General features: G+C 31.3%; 1 long non-coding RNA gene across 3 annotated transcripts; it reads right to left on the reverse strand.

Moving 5' to 3' along the window:
• Positions 1–1,134: 1,134 nt before the first annotated feature.
• Positions 1,135–4,494, reverse strand: LOC130497577 (uncharacterized). Of its 3 annotated transcripts, XR_008936563.1 has the most exons (8): positions 3,712–4,494; positions 3,489–3,637; positions 3,193–3,252; positions 2,783–2,908; positions 2,359–2,665; positions 2,108–2,282; positions 1,923–2,027; positions 1,135–1,405 (listed from the first exon to the last, which is right to left on the reverse strand). It is a non-coding gene; the product is annotated as an uncharacterized LOC130497577 (long non-coding RNA). The 3 variants fall into 3 exon arrangements; XR_008936562.1 differs by having other exon boundaries at positions 2,108–2,205; positions 3,193–3,637; positions 3,712–4,493; XR_008936561.1 differs by having other exon boundaries at positions 3,193–3,637; positions 3,712–4,493.
• Positions 4,495–4,922: the final 428 nt, after the last annotated feature.

Below are 4,922 nucleotides of genomic sequence, written 5' to 3' on the forward strand. Positions count from 1 at the left end.
CAAAAACAATCAATGGATAAAAATTGTAATCCTTGACAAAAGAAAATTAACCAATGAGAAAAAAAGTTGTGGATTGATAAAAGAAAAACCTTAGACTTTAGACTAGAATCAATCAATGCCATTGAAAAAAACAATAAAAATTGTTTTAACATTTCTTTTTAATTGTTTTAGAAATTTTCTAAATTTAAAAATAAAATATTATAATTTAACATTTGAAATATAAATTTTGATTAGAATTTTGTGGTTATATGTTTTTTTAAACTGCATAATAAAGTTTGTATAGTAAGATTGTGCAGAGGTTATGTGTATGATTTAAGGGTTTATAGTTTTGAGAGTGTAAAGTTGAATTTTTATATAAAGATTTTGTGATTAATATTTAGATTTGGAATTTTTTAAATAGTTAAAATTTAGATTTGAAGTTTATATTTAGTAAATGTGTGTTTTATATATGATTGGTGTTAAGGTTTAAGGTATAGAGTTTGATTGAAGAATTAAAGTTTGTGTGTTTGGAAGTTATATATTAAAATTAAAAATAATTAATTTTGAGTTTAAGTTTAACATTTGAAGTTATAGTATGAGTATATTATAGTTTTAAAGTTCATATTGAGTATATGGTCTGAGGGATAAAGGTTTAGGGTATTGATTTAGACTAGAAATGAATTTTTTTAAAATATTAATTTTAAGTTTATATTTAAGAATTGAAAATTAATTTAAGATATGATGCTAAAATAGTAGAGTTTAAAAGTTTGAGTTTAGAGTTTAAAAACGTGTTTAGGGTTTAGGGATTTGAAATACTAAACATAACGTTTTTAACTGTGTTTTGCTATTAAACATAAGTGTTACATATAAAACCATGTGCTATCATAGCGTTTCCAATTATGCCGCTCTATCATAGCGTTTTCAAAAATACAAACGCTATCTAAAATTAACGGATATGTCAACTATAGCAGAAAGCGAAAAAACGCTATCCTGGTCTGCTATTAAAACACATTTTTCTTGTAGTGTTTATACGAAATATGTAAGGATGCATGAGAATAAACTTTATAATTCCACGCTATGTGGATGTTTGTTTTTTAAGAAAAGTACTTGCATTAATAATTGAAAGAAAAACCACCACATTGTGTTTTTAAACAAAAGGGAAAGAGATTCTAGCGGAAAAGAAAAGATAGTAAAGCATATAAAAAGAAAAGTGTGGTTGTTTATGTTCTAGTAGTGGACACATTCCATGTGTTCTTCCGGGCTTTCTCACCAGGGGATACTTGTTTTTGATCGATGCTGAACGTTCAGATATAGAAGTATCAGATGTAGATGGCTCTTCTGCATCCTTCCTAGTCTTACCAACTTTTCCATTTGTTCCTGGTGCAACAACTTCAGGCAGCGCTTCTTCAGGGATCTTTGCACCTTCCTATTAATTATGTAACAAACATAGACTTTATATATTTTAATCAGCAGCAAATTAAGAAACTTGACACTAAGATAAAGAACAAACAGGTATAACGAAGGCTGGCATAGGTGCAAACACTCTCATTCAAGAAATATGCGAGAGATGGTGAAGGTCTGGTGCTTTGAGGTAAAATTGAAGTCATTAAGTTAGAACGAAAAACAATTTATATATATATATATATCTTTGATAAAAAGTAATACTCCCTCCGTTTCATATTACATGTCGTTCTAACCTTATGCATACAGATTAAGAAAACATTTAATTTTACATATTTCCAAAATAAAAACACTATTACCAATACACCTAACTATGTATCAACCAATAGAAAAATGGAAAAGAGAATATTGTCAATAAATTTTGCATTGAAAACCGAAAACGACACTTATTTTGAAACAAAAAATTTCCTCTAGAACGACATATAATTTGAAACGGAGGGAGTAGTAATACTTAATACTTAAGGGTAGACTTTTGGCAATACCATAATTTGTGCAGCCTCTTGAATGTTAGTCAGTTTAGCCCTCTCCAAATCAAAACAGAGGAAAGATGCATCATCAGTACTGTTGTCTGACACAGACAGTGTCACCTGGTACGTGTTCCAGGCAGAGGATTAACATACAAATATTTTTTTGATATGCTATTTGATTTAAAAATGTCAAAGACTACCATTTTGAAATTGTCACATGAGTGATGCCACAACATTAGTTTCATTACATGAAACACATGTGAAGGAAAAGATCTCTAGGACGAGTTTCTTTGAACACCTGGAGCATCCAATATAACACCAACTATTATCTTGTTGGATACCGGTCACTTAAGCCGTGCAGAGAAAATGAATTATCTATCAAGTATAGAAAAGTACACAAATTAGGAAAATAATCACAAATTGTCTTCAATCTAAGTAGACCAGACTCTACCTAAGAATCAGTGATGATAATAAATTGGTTAAGCTCAGAAACGGTAAGTGGTTCAATCTTCTGCTCATGAACAACCTTTGATGAAGACTATGTCTGCTCTGCTCCATGGCCTGGCAAGCCGCAAGGAAATGAGCATGAAAGACATTCAAACAACGACGCAATCAAATTTCAATATATTCAATGTAGACAAAGTTGTGTTTCTCTAATTAGAAAGATATGACTTGCTTGCCAAACACTTCTTTTCACGCAGCTGTCTCGGAGTCAAAATAGAGATGTGTGCGAGAAGTGGCATTCAGGAATAACCAGCCTGTCAAAACATATGGGTTTAGTTAAGTGAACACCAGTCAAAAACAAAATGTCTATAGAACGCATTTTTCGAAGCTATGTGTCAAGGTACCAAAAGTCAAAATAGATACTCGCTTACCCCCGACTATCTTTGGATTGACGCTTGTGGCAAGCATAATTTTTGGTTCCTTTCCTGTAGCTATCAAATTTTCTATGAAACGAAAGTGCCATAGAGTCAAACATACTGATGCAAACGTTATCACCACTGAAAAGAAACTGATGGCTTAGCGTCAAATGGGGGTATACGTTATAGTACATAGGACATGTTTGTTTCTCCATCTGGATAAGTCATTTGGATGGACAAACAAACGTATGATCCATTTAAATGATTCATTTAGATGAATCACTTGGATGAACAAACAAACATCTAATAAAATCTGAATGGACCATGTGAATAGACCATATAAATGGATCATTTGAATGGAGATAAACAGATGGTGAAACAAACAGCCCCATATTGTAACAAATGAAGATTAAAATCAAAAGTACCTTAACAGACGCATAGTGAGCATCACGTGTTGTGCCCCCGGTGTAAGATCAGTGATTGTACTGCTGATTGTAATTAGCTCACCAATTATGTCTCAGAAATGAATTAAAAGGGTTACGTTAACCCATGCTATAAAAAACTCAACTTTATTAGCAAAGATTAAAGATACAAACTAGGGAGTTCTTTGCATATGTTCGCCTATTCAAGCAACTAATTGTATGGTAGGAATCAGAACAGCTCAGTAGGTATGTACCTAACCGACTCTATTAGCTTATCAAAAGAGATTTCATCATTTAACCTTATGGAGAGAGGTGCTTCGGACAACCGGAAGTTGGAGTTGCTGTGTGTTACATCAAAACTGCTTAACGTGCAGACAGATCCTTTACTGAGACGGTCTCTGCATATGAGCTGACGCTTTGCACTAATGGATCCTTGCATGAGCGTAGACTGTTGAGAAGCAGAAAATCTAAACTTTAGATAGTCGGAAGTCAACAGAATTAATCGGAAAGAAAATTTCTTACATTCTCATCAGTGAGGAGCATGTCAAGACTCATCACTTCACCCCATTTCCTCACATTCCTGCCCTCTCAAAACCTCAGCAAACGAACTTCCGCAGTGTTGGAGCAGCGACCAGCTTTCAAATCGGCAAGGAGGATGAAGGAAGTCTCCATCGCAGTAATCGGTAAGTAGAACAGACTATTATTTTTTATATCATTGAAGCTGTGCTGTTGATGTTTGAAATAGTGGATATTAATAGTTGGGGCTTTAGACTTTTTGGATACGGTGAAGTCGATTGAATGCTGCAGAGTGGAGGAGTGGGTTAATTACATAGAAGATGGGAGCAAAGTACGAATCAATGAGAAGAAATCGTAAAAGCGATCGATGATCACAAAATCTGAAACTTTCGTCGGCTGACGCTTGAAGCTCCAAGTCAAAGTGACGAAGAAACAAATATCAACTCTGGACTTAGAATGGAAATAAAAGCCCCAACGAAATTATAAGTCAGAAAACACATCGTATTAGTTATGGTGACACGTGGTAGTAGACGTCCTATGGAGAGAAAAAAAACTTCACTTTATATTAATAAACTAGGTGTTTTGCCGCACATGCGGGCTTAATAGTTTACAAAAATTATAAACATATACACTATAATTTTATATTTAATAATTAATTAACTATTAATTTTTATATTTAATAATTAACTAAATATTAATTTTTATATTCAATATTTTTATTTTAATAAAATATCTTTTGCTACGTAAAATAAACTTAAAATATTCAAATATACATAAATTATATTTATTTTTAAAATATGTGATGTAAAATATTTATATTTAGATAACAACACAACATACATATAGGAATTATATTTATATTTTAAAATATTTTTAGATTTTGGATAAATCTTAATATTATTAATTTTAATCAATTATCTAATTGAATAAATTAATTTTCGTTTTTGATTATATAATTCATTACATATAAAATTCATTAAGAGTAATATAGATATTAACCACTCTAACTTTTAACGTGAGAGCTCCGTTGCGAAAAATCACTTCGCAAGTAATAGTATAGATTTTTGTAATAGTGACCACATTTATTAAAATATATTTATTTTAGTTTTACGTATTGATATAACTATAAATAAATATTTATTTACTCAAAAATACTATAATTTATTTATTTAAATTTTGATAATATTTATTAAGTCTCCGCACATTTACCTAGAACC

The sequence above is a fragment of the Raphanus sativus genome, chromosome 7, assembly GCF_000801105.2.
Source record: "Raphanus sativus cultivar WK10039 chromosome 7, ASM80110v3, whole genome shotgun sequence".
In the NCBI taxonomy this organism is placed as follows: domain Eukaryota; kingdom Viridiplantae; phylum Streptophyta; class Magnoliopsida; order Brassicales; family Brassicaceae; genus Raphanus; species Raphanus sativus.